The sequence below is a fragment of the Syngnathus scovelli genome, unplaced genomic scaffold, assembly GCF_024217435.2.
Source record: "Syngnathus scovelli strain Florida unplaced genomic scaffold, RoL_Ssco_1.2 HiC_scaffold_28, whole genome shotgun sequence".
Classification (NCBI taxonomy): domain Eukaryota; kingdom Metazoa; phylum Chordata; class Actinopteri; order Syngnathiformes; family Syngnathidae; genus Syngnathus; species Syngnathus scovelli.
In genome coordinates this window covers 563,400-576,199 of record NW_026061370.1, presented here as the reverse complement: position 1 = coordinate 576,199, position 12,800 = coordinate 563,400, and the positions used below count along the sequence as shown (strand labels likewise).

Sequence of the window (12,800 nt, the reverse complement as noted above, 5' to 3'; positions counted from 1 at the left end):
CAACCCCCCCCCCCCCCCCCCCCCCCCCGCGAACGTGGCTGGGAAAATGCGGAGAAAAGCAAATGTCATTTTCCAGTCAACCAAAGAATTTGTGGATGAAAATGACACAACATTCCAAAGCTGTCCACGCGTTTGTCTCTTCTAGAATGTCAAGTGGGTGGAGGAGAAGCAGCTGCTGCGTCAGAGCAATCAGCAGTTGGCCGAAAAGGTGACGGAAAGAAAGGCGCTGGGCGGAGTCGCTTGGCGTCACACCTGTCGGGAAGCCCCGCAGATGAGGTCTGACTGTCTTTTCAGGTCAGGCGGATGGAGGCGGAAGAAGCGCGTCTGAAAGAGCACATCCAGGATATCCGAGACCAAAACGAACTGCTTGAGTTCCGCATCCTGGAGCTGGAGGTGGGAAGACTCGCACAAGCGTGTTGAGGCCAGAGATGTGACGGACGGACGGACGGACGGACGGACGGACGGATGCATGCCTCTGCCTTTCAGGAGAGGGAGTGGCGCTCCCCCGTCTTGAAGTTTCTGCAAGTCCGTTTCCCAGACGGCCTCAGCCCTTTGCAGATCTACTGCGAGGCCGAGGGCGTGAGCGTACGTAAGGCGTCCCTCGCAACCCTAACCTTAACCCGAGGTCCCAGAACACCTTACATTGCTCCTTGCGCCTTTCCCCCGGACATCGTCATCAGTGATCTGATGAAGAAGCTGGACATCCTGGGCTATAACGCCGTAAGTGTATGTCGAACTCCTTATGTTTGCACTCCACGAGACTCGGCGGCTCAAATGTGACTTTTGGAAGGCTTTGCGCTGAAAGAAGCTTGTTGACGCTGTGCCTTTGGGCTCTTGCAGAATCTCACCAACGAGGAGCAGGTGGTCGTGATTCACGCCAGGACCCTTCTCACCCTAGCCGAGAAGGTAACGCGCACGTCCACGCACGCTCTCGCATTCTGCTTATGTGACAGCAGCCTTTCCTCAGTGGTTAGAATACATCAAAGTGACCAAGTCAGCACTTCAACAGAAGATGTTGGACATTGAAAGTGAGAAGGTAGACAGACACGCGACATCAGCCAAGGGGAACTCCGGCAATGTGCCCCAACAATTCTGACCTTGAGCTGTGCTAGGATATGTTCTGCAAGCAGAAGGGCTACCTGGATGAAGAGTTGGACTTCAGGAAGTGTTCCATGGACCAGGCTCATAAGGTAAGCCGCCCTCAAATCTCCCGCCGGACCACTGATGGACGAGGATTGCGGCCCAGAGGATCCTGGAGCTGGAGGCCATGTTGTACGAGGCGCTACCGCAGCGGGACTGCCCCGCCACGGACGGCGAAAAAGCCAGCCACGCTGGCGTGAATGACGTGCTGACGGCGGATCAGAGAGAAGAGCTTAGGAGCGCCGTGGACCAATGGAAGCGAGCCCTGATGTGCGAGTTGAGGGAGCGCGACGCTTGCATCCTCCAAGAGAGAATGGATCTGCTGCACAGCGCGCAACAGGTAAGGGCCCAAAGCCAGCCCGGCACTTACTTGCACGCTTACTGGCTTTTGAATGCCACTTTCCATTTGTCCGTCCTAGAGGAACAAAGAGCTGAAAGAATTCATCGAAGCTCAGAAGAGACAAATCAAACAATTGGAGGAGAAGTTTCTGTTTCTCTTTCTATTCTTCTCCTTGGCCTTCATTCTGTGGCCCTAACACCAGCTGGTGAGTGAGCTCCAGCGGCACCGCACTCGACACCTCCGATACACTGCCAGCCGGTCTCAGACGTTGGCAGACGCTCCGATGCCAACGTATACCCCCCGCCACGGTGACAGAGGCACCGCGTCACACCGGCGCTCATCCAATCAGAAGGCAGGAAAAGCAAATTCACATGCAGGGCACTTTTGAACCAGAAGAGAGCGCCACAAAAAACGGTTGTTGCCCCAAACGCGCACTAAAAAGGGTCAGAATAACAAGAGTCCCACTGGCCAGCCGGGGCCACCCGTCCAGCTGTTTCTTCAGGGGGGAAAAAAATTGGAGTCACCGGTGAGTACATTTTGCATTTAGCTCTGCTTTTCTGCTTCTGTCTTCAAGTGTGTGGCATCCTGCGATCAAAGATTCAGCCAACCCCAAAGCGGTTGACCTCAACGTCCCACCACCATGCCTACCAGAGCAGGTGACGTGATGCTTTGGACATCCTTCCGTCTCAGATGCCCAAAAGTACTCTTTGCCACATCTGCGGCAATACGGTGTCTTTTCAAAGGTGCAAATAAATCCAGCGTGGGCGGAACACGCACGTCTTCGGTTTTTCCCGCTTTGTTTGTGTGACAGCTGTTGTGAAAATTTTATACAAATAAAGTTGTATAGTACAGGTTTGGCCAAGCCGCAACTCCCGAACCGCATGCGGCTCTTTTATGTTCATATCAACATTTGTGTGTGTGTGGGGGGTTGTGCGTGTTGGCTTCACTTGAGTTCAATTTGGTATTTTGGTCAAAAGCGCATGTGGTGAAATTCCACAAAGTAGGATGGGCAAACACATTTCTTTAAACTATGAGTGTCAATTGGGCTCTCGAAATGGCAGGGAAAAGATGCACAGCAAAACGAAAATACGTAGATGAACACAGGACGTTTTAATCTGAGTGGGAAAGTTTCTATTTTTTGTTGAACGTGATGGCAAACCATTCTGCCTGATATGTCAGACCTCAGCGCATTTCAAAGATTCAAATCTTCAGCGCCATGCGCTTCAGCTCACTCCATGCTAACATTGATCAGGCGTCGAACCCGCAACATCATGCTTAAGAGGTGGCCATGCTAACCAGTGCGCCATTATGTCAACGCATAATAACTAAGTCTACTGATCAAAACAGCGGTTACTATATGACGTCACTACGTCGTGGTCACGTGACGCAGACAAGACGTCAATGGACGTGGGCAGAGTTAACTTGTTTAAAAGGGAGTGGGCAGAAGAAATATTTAATTTATTTAAATCTATTTTGAGTGCACACCATTATGCCAATGCATAACAACTGTAAATCTACTAAACAAAACAGCGGTTGCTATATGACATCTGCCACGTCGTGGTCACGTGACATACGTGACGTCGATGGGCGTAACTTTCGCCGGAATTCAAATCCGCGGGGAGAGTTAACTTGTTTAAAAGAGAGTGGGCAGAAGAATTATTTAATTTATTTAAATCTATTTGGTGTGTGCGCCATTATGTCAATGCATAACAACTGTAAGTCTACTAAACAAAACAGCGGTTGCTATATGACGTCTGCCACGTCGTGGTCACGTGACGCGGACGTGACGTCGACGCCTACTTTACATCCCACCGATCACAGGACCCCTCGGCTGCATAACCGTGCCCCCTTCCCAACCAATCGGATTTGCTATACGCGAAAACGATGCCAATGGAAAGAGCTTCCGCCCAAATTTAAATCCGTGGGCGTGGCTCGCAGCAGGAAGTAGGAAAATGGCGGCGATGTTGACAAAGACACAGCGGATGGTAACATACGACTAACAAGAGAAATATTTTTATTTTCTGCTTGCAACTGGACCGTCCAGAGCGTACACGGTAAGTACAACTCATCGTTTTTAAAAAGAAGTACTTTTGTTGCCCTGAAAAGCGAGTGAGCGTGGCGTTTGTGGGGGACGTCGAATTTCGACGATTCTTTCTGGTCAACGGTTGTAAATGATTGTGTTGATTAAAAAAGAAAACTTGATGTAACTCTACTTTTAACTGCCGTTTCAGATAGATTTGGAATTGCATCACATCCAATTTTGCCTAGAGCGTACACGGTAAGTAACACTCGTTGTGTTTAAGGAGATTTACGTTTGTAATAGCAGAAGTGTAGCCGCGTTGCGTTGTACGTGTGAATGTTGGTCCAGGCGAAATGTTAATGTTTAATTTCATTCCTGTAGGTTCCACGGTGTTTGTTGGCTGCAAGTTTTCCACTGCAAGAAGAGGCTCATATCATTGACCAGGAGCGAGCTACAATGGTGAGTAGCCATAACATTTATGTTAAACACTTCCTATTTCATGTCTAACAGTACTTGATTTAACAAATAACCATAAATAAATACAGTGTGGGCACTGAAGTTAACATATGTGATTATACTGCCTAATCTGTCACCGAGTAGATTGTTGCAAAGTAATATAAGATCCAAAGTTGTAATTCAGAATAGTTTTCAAAAGAAGGCCATTAGAATTATATACAAGTCTGATTACCCTGAACAAGCTATTAATTAAATCACAAATTCTTCAATTCAAAGATTTGGTAGATTATCAGACAAATAATGTCTAACAGTAATTGATTTAACACATCACGATAAGTAGATTGAGTGTGGGCACTCTCAAATTAACATATATGATTATACTGCCTAATCTGTTACAGAGTATGTTGTTGCCAAGTAATGTAGAATAGATCCAAAGTAGTAATCCAGAATAGTTTTGAAGAGGCCATTAGAATAATAAACAAATCTGATTACCTTGAACATAATAACAAGCTAAGTGTTTAATATGTCCTATGAAGTCGAAATTGGGCACCGTCATGTGGTGAAATTTGGAATTGCATCACATCCAATTTTGCCTGGGAACAAACAGATTAAATAAATCTTAGTTTTGAATAAGCCACTCCTTCTCAAACAAGTAAACTCTGCCCATTTCGCGCAGTAGATGTTCTGTTAATATCTAGTATTTATACAAAGTCATAATTTAAATTGCTTTCAACCTTCATTCATCGGTTCAACCAACATTACTCGCTCTTACTACCAACTTGTATTGATTTAACTAAGCGTTTAATACTTCCTATCAGGTCTCAAGGCAAGATTTGGCAAAATACAGTTTCAGCAAATCCAATTTTGCCAGGGAACAAAAATAGATTAAATAAACTAAATAAGTCTTCTTCCCAATAAATAAATCAGAAAAGTCTGTCTTGTAACCAGTCCTCTTCAAACAAGTAAAGTCTGCCCATTTTGTGCCGTAGATTTTGTGTCCATGCCTAGTATTTAAACAAAATCATAATTTAAACGACTTCTTGCCTTCATTCACTTTGGAAATTTGGAATTGCAGCAAATCGAATTTTGCCAGGGAACAAAAATAGATCAATTAAACTAAGTCTTCTTCCCATTAAATAAATTAAAAAAGTCTGTCTTGTAACCAGTCCTTTTCAAACAAGTAAAGTCTGCCCATTTTGTGCCGTTGATTTTGTGTTAATGCCTAGTATTTATACAAAATCATAATTTAAAGGACTTCATTCCTTCATTCACTTTGGAAATTTGGAATTGCAGCACATCAAATTTTGCCTGGGAAGAAAAGTAGATTAAATAAATTTAATAAGTCTTACTACTTCCCATTAAATAAATTAAATACGTCTTACTTGTTCCCACTCCTTTTCAAAACAGTAGTTTAAAACGAGGGCCCTTCACTCAACCTTTAACCCTATTTATTCACCTTCTAGGCTAAGTGTTAAAGGCTAAGTGTTAAAGGCTAAGTGTTAAAGGCTAAGTGTTAAAGGCTAAGTGTTAAAGGCTAAGTGTTAGAGGCTAAGTGCCAGAGGCTAGGCGCCAGAGGCGAGTTTTTGTGGGCTGAAGTTTTAGTGGGGTTAGTGTGAATACAATCCAAAAGAATACAACAGAATACAATACAATAGAATATAATACATAGATTAAATTCAATAGCTCTTACTACTTCCCATTAAATAAATTAAATACGTCTTACTTGTTCCCAATCCTTTTCAAAAAAGTAGTTTAAAACGAGGGCCCTTCACTCAACCTTTAACCTCAACCCCGCACGTCACATTGTGTTGTATCTGTGAATGTTGGTTGTGGCCAAATGATAGTTTTCTTTCATTCGTTTAGGTTCCACGGTGTTTGTTGGCTATGTTTTCCACTGTCAGAAGGATGAAAATACAAAGTACAACGCTTGGACGTGGGCGAAGACGTCACCGGTGAGTCCTTCCTTCCTATTTATTTACCTTCTAGATGCTAGAGGCTAAGTGTTAGAGGCTAAGTGTTAGAGGCTAAGTGTTAAAGGCAACACAATACGAACAACACAACACAATACGAACAACTCAACACAATATGAACAACACAATATGAACAACACAACACAATACGAACAACACAACACAATACGAACAACACAACACAATACGAACAACACAACACATTACGAACAACACAACACAATACGAACAACACAACGATACTGCACTGAACAACACGATACCGCACTGAGAAACACGATACCGCACTGAACAACACGATACCGCACTGAACAACACCATGCCGCACTGAACACCATGCCACACTGAACAACACCATCCCGCACTGAACAACACCATGCCGCACTAAACAACACCATGCCGCACTGAACAACACCATGCCTCACTGAACGACACCATGCCGCACTGAAAGACACCATGCCGCACTGAACGACACCATGCCGCACTGAAAGACACCATGCCGCACTGAAAGACACCATGCCGCACTGAACAACACCATCCTGCACTGAACAACACCATCCCGCACTGAACAACACCATCCCGCACTGAACAACACCATGCCGCACTGAACAACATTATGCCGCACTGAACAACATTATGCCGCACTGAACATTATGCCGCACTGAACAACACCATGCCGCACTGAACAACACCATGCCGCTCTGAACAACACCATGCCGCACTGAACAACACCATGCCGCACTGAACAACACCATGCCGCACTGAACAACACCATGCCGCACTGAACAACACCATGCCGCACTGAACAACATTATGCCGCACTGAACAACACCATGCCGCACTGAACAACACCATCCTGCACTGAACAACACCATTCCGCATTGAACACCATGCCGCACTGAACAACACCATCCCGCACTGAACAACACCATCCCGCACTGAACAACATTATGCCGCACTGAACAACATTATGCCGCACTGAACAACACCATGCCGCACTGAACAACACCATGCCGCACTGAACAACACCATGCCGCACTGAACAACATTATAACGCACTGAACAACACCATCCCGCACTGAACAACACCATGCCGCACTAAACAACATTATGCCGCACTGAACAACATTATGCCGAAATGAACAACACCATGCCGCACTAAACAACACCATGCCGCACTGAACAACACCATGCCGCACTGAACAACACCATGCCGCACTGAACAACACGATCCCGCATTGAACACCATCCCGCACTGAACAACACCATGCCGCACTGAACAACACCATGCCGCACTGAACAACACCATGCCGCACTGAACAACACCATGCCGCACTGAACAACACCATGCCGCACTGAACAACACCATTCCGCACTGAACAACACCATGCCGCACTGAACAACATTATGCTGCACTGAACAACACCATGCCGCACTGAACAACAACATGCCGCACTGAAAAACATTATGCCGCACTGAACAACACCATGCCGCACTGAACAACACCATCCCGAACTGAACAACACCATGCCGCATTGAACAACACCATGCCGCACTGAACAACACCATCCTGCACTGAACAACACCATCCCGCACTGAACAACACCATGCCGCACTGAACAACACCATGCCGCACTGAACAACACCATGCCGCAATGAACAACACCATCCCGCACTGAACAACATTATGCCGCACTGAACAACATTATGCCGCACTGAACAACATTATGCCGCACTGAACAACATTATGCCGCACTGAACAACATTATGCCGCACTGAACAACATTATGCCGCACTGAACAACACCATGCCGCACTGAACAACACCATGCCGCACTGAACAACACCATGCCGCACTGAACAACACCATGCCGCACTGAACAACACGATCCCGCATTGAACAACACCATGCCGCACTGAACAACACCATCCTGCACTGAACAACACCATCCCGCACTGAACAACACCATGCCGCACTGAACAACATTATGGCGCACTGAACAACATTATGCCGCACTGAACAACACCATGCCGCACTGAACAACACCATGCCGCACTGAACAACACCATGCCGCACTGAACAACACCATGCCGCACTGAACAACACCATCCCGCACTGAACAACACCATGCCGCACTGAGCAACACCATGCCGCACTGAACAACACCATCCCGCACTGAACAACACCATGCCGCACTGAACAACACCATTCCGCACTGAACAACACCATGCCGCACTGAACAACATTACGCTGCACTGAACAACACCATACCGCACTGAACAACACCATGCCGCACTGAACAACACCATGCCGCATTGAACAACACCATGCCGCATTGAACAACACCATGCCGCACTGAACAACACCATCCTGCACTGAACAACACCATGCCGCATTGAACAACACCATGCCGCACTGAACAACACCATCCTGCACTGAACAACACCATCCCGCACTGAACAACACCATCCCGCATTGAACAACACCATCCTGCACTGAACAACACCATGCCGCACTGAACAACACCATGCCGCACTGAACAACACCATGCCGCACTGAACAACACCATTCCGCACTGAACAACACCATGCCGCACTGAACAACACCATCCTGCACTGAACAACACCATCCCGCACTGAACAACACCATGCCGCATTGAACAACACCATCCTGCACTGAACAACACCATCCTGCACTGAACAACACCATGCCGCACTGAACAACACCATGCCGCACTGAACAACACCATGCCGCACTGAAAAACACCATGCCGCACTGAACAACATTATGCCGCACTGAACAACATTATGTCGCACTGAACAACACCATGCCGCACTGAACAACACCATGCTGCACTGAACAACATTATGCCGCACTGAAAAACACCATGCCGCACTGAACAACACCATCCCGCACTGAACAACACCATGCCGCATTGAACAACACCATGCCGCACTGAACAACACCATGCTGCACTGAACAACACCATGCTGCACTGAACAACACGATCCTGCATTGAACAACACCATGCCGCACTGAACAACACCATCCTGCACTGAACAACACCATCCTGCACTGAACAACACCACCCCGTACTGAACAACACGATCCCGCATTGAACAACACCATCCCACACTGAACAACACCATGCCGCACTGAACAACACCATTCCGCACTGAACAACACCATGCCGCACTGAACAACACCATGCCGCACTGAACAACACCATGCCGCACTGAACAACACCATGCCGCATTGAACAACACCATGCCGCACTGAACAACACCATCCTGCACTGAACAACACCATCCCGCACTGAACAACACCATGCCGCATTGAACAACACCATGCCGCACTGAACAACACCATCCTGCACTGAACAACACCATCCCGCACTGAACAACACCATGCCGCACTGAACAACATTATGGCCTACTGAACAACATTATGCCGCACTGAACAACACCATGCCGCACTGAACAACACCATGCCGCACTGAACAACACCATGCCGCACTGAACAACATTATGCCGCACTGAACAACATTATGCCGCACTGAACAACACCATGCCGCACTGAACAACACCATGCCGCACTGAACAACACCATGCCGCACTGAACAACACGACGTCGCACTGAACAACACGACGCCGCACAGAACAACACGACGCCGCACAGAATAACACAATACCGCACAGAACAACACAATACCGCACAAACAGTTTTAGATAATATTACGTCGCAGTCATGTGACGCGGACATGACGTCAATAGGCGGAACTCACGGCAAAATTATAATCCGTGGGCGTGGCTTGCAACAGGAAGTAGGAAAGCGGCAATTCTGGCAAACAAGACACAGCGGTTAGTAACACGATGACTTACAAGGCAAATATTTTTGTTTTCAGCTTGCAACTTGACCGTCTAGAGCGTACAAGGTAATTACAACTGTTTTTTTTTAGCCCTGAAAAGCAAGGGAGTGTGGCGTTTGGGAGGAATGTCGAACTCGGCGTCTGCTTCCAGCCACAGACGCCAAATTTCGACGATTATTTCGACTGGTCAACGGTTGTAAATTATTGCGTTGACTAAAAACTTTATTTAACTCTACTCTTAACTTTGCCGTTTCAGATATGCGGGTATTACACCGCGGAAATGACGTCAATAGGCTGAACTCTCGCCAAAATTCAAATCTGTGGGCGCAATGGCCTTGAGCGAGACACCGGATACAAACACGACGATTATCAACAGAAATATCTTTATTTTCTGCTTGCAAGTGGACCGTCTAGAGCGTACACGGTAAGTACAACTCATTGTGTTTAAAAAGATTTACGTTTGTGTAGTTTGCGTTGCGTTGTATCTGTGAATGTTGGTTGAGGCTAAATGTTAATGTTTAATTTCATTCCTTTAGGTTCCACGGTGTTTGTTGGCTGTATGTTTTCCACTGCAAGAAGAGGCTCGTATCATTGACCAGCAGGAGCTACAATGGTGAGTACCCCTTTCGTCTTCCATTTATGTTAAACACTTCCTATTTCATGTCTAACAGTACTCGATTTAACAAATAACCATAAATAAATACAGTGTGGGCAGTCACGTTAACATATGTGATTATCCTGCCTAATATGTTTATCACAAATATGTCACTAATCACTAATATGTTTATTTGTTTATCACAACACCTTTGGACCTTCAGCAATCGATTATTTCCCTTCATCTACATAGAGACAGAACGATGGTGTCTTAAACATCTCATTCATTTCACCAAATAACTTCACGCAGGTGGATAACGGCCATCTCGGTCACGCTATGTTGCGTGATGCAGTTTTGAAGAACCAAATGCATTTATTCAATGAATAAGTCAAGCTAGTTCTATGTTTATGATGTTGTAAGTTACGGTACCGATTGAAGTTGAGTTCGAAGCCAGTGGAAAACAGCGCTGCGTTTGTGCTCTCCAGGTACAAATGTTGTGATCTCTGACTGACGACCGGGCGAGACTCGAGTAAGAGATGTCCAAACGAGCTCCGGCAGGGCGGGCCAAGGCGGAGCGAACGGACGCCCTTCAGGCCGCCAATGACGAGCTGAGAACCAAACTGATGGACGTCCAGTTAGAACTTCAGCAGGAGAAGAACAAGGTGAAAACCTCAACAGACAGACACTGCCTGCCTCCCTGCCTGCCTCCCTGCCTGCCTCCCTGCCTGCCTCCCTCCCTCCCAGTTTTCCCGATGTAGATTAGACATGCGTGTGCCATGACTGTGTCAGCCTACATCAACAAATGCACCGAGGACGTCAGCACCACTAAGAATATCATCACCCGGGGCAACCAACGACCCTGGATGACTGAGGAGGTACGTCAAACGCTACGAGCGCGGAACTCTGCCTTCAAGTCTGGCGACAAGGAGACACTGAGGACAGCGAGAGCCAACTTGAACCGTGCCATCAGGATAGCGAAGCGAGACCGCAGTCGAAAATTTCAGGATCGTTTCCACGACGTCAAAAACATCAGGAGTATGTGGCAAGGCATACGGGCGATTACAGACGACAACTCACCCTCCCCCCCCCGGTGGGTGTAGTTGATGCTGACTTTCTAAATGGTCTAAATAACTTCTTTGGGAGGTTCGAGGCACTAAACGGCACTCCAGCAGTTAAAACTGTCCCCCATCAGGAAGAGGAGGTACTCTGCCTTGACTCCGCCGATGTGTTGAAGACCCTGAGGAGAGTCAACCCCTGTAAGGCCCCTGGCCCGGACAACATTCCTGGGCGTGTGTTCAGGGAATGTGCAAGTCATCTGGCTGGGGTCATCACAGACATTTTTAACACCTCGCTGGGCCAAGCCACAGTGCCGGCGTGCTTTAAGACTGCCTCCATCATTCCGGTGCCGAAGAAACCTCAAATCACCTCATTTAATGATTACCGGCCTGTTGCACTGACTCCGGTTATGATGAAGTGCTTCGAAAGGCTGCTTAAAGGTCACATCGTTTCCAGACTCCCCCTATTATTTGACCCGTTCCAGTTTGCCGACCGGCAAAACCGCTCCACTCAGGAAGCCATCTCCTCCGTTCTTCACCTGAGCCTGGCTCACCTGGAGGAGAAGAACACCCATGTGCGGAGGCTGTTCCTGGACTTCAGCTCAGCGTTTAACACCATCATCCCACAGCATCTGGTAGGAAAATTGGAACACCTGGGCTTCAACACCCCCCTTCGCAACTGGCTGCTAGACTTCCTCACCAACAGACCTCAGTCAGTCCGGGTCGGACAGAACACCTCTGATGTCATCACCCTCAGCACAGGCTCCCTTCAGGGCTGCGTCCTGAGCCCCCTGCTGTGCACCCTGATGACACACGACTGCGTCCTCAGGTTCACCACCAATCACATCGTGAAGTCAGCAGACGACACAACGGTGGTGGGGCTCATCAGAGACAACAACGACCTGGACTACAGAGAGGAGGTGGAGCAGCTGGTGGGCTGGTGCAGAGAAAACAGCCTGATCCTGAATGAGGAGAAGATGAAGGAGATCATCGTCGACTTCAGGAAAAAACAGCCTCACCACGCTCCACTGATCATCAACAGCTCAGCTGTGGAGGTGGTCAGCAGCACCAAATTCCTGGGGGTCCACATCACAGAAGACCTCACCTGGACTATGAACACTACGGCACTGGTCAAGAGGGCACAGAAGCGCTTGTACTTCCTGCGGAGGATGAGGAGAGCCCACCTGCCCCCACCCATCATGAGGACGTTCTACAGGAGCACCATAGAGAGCATTCTGACAAGCTGTCTCTCTGTGTGGTGTGGAGGCTGCACCGCCTCCGATTGGAAGAACGTGAGGAGAGTGGTGAGGACAGCAGAGAGGATCATAGGGGCTCCTCTTCCCTCCATTCAGGACA

The 12,800-nt window shown here is 47.7% G+C and overlaps 1 long non-coding RNA gene across 1 annotated transcript; it reads left to right on the top strand.

Moving 5' to 3' along the window:
- Positions 1-3,426: 3,426 nt before the first annotated feature.
- Positions 3,427-3,959, top strand: LOC137839958 (uncharacterized). Its single transcript, XR_011086348.1, has 3 exons — positions 3,427-3,534; positions 3,712-3,758; positions 3,882-3,959. It is a non-coding gene; the product is annotated as an uncharacterized lncRNA (long non-coding RNA).
- Positions 3,960-12,800: the final 8,841 nt, after the last annotated feature.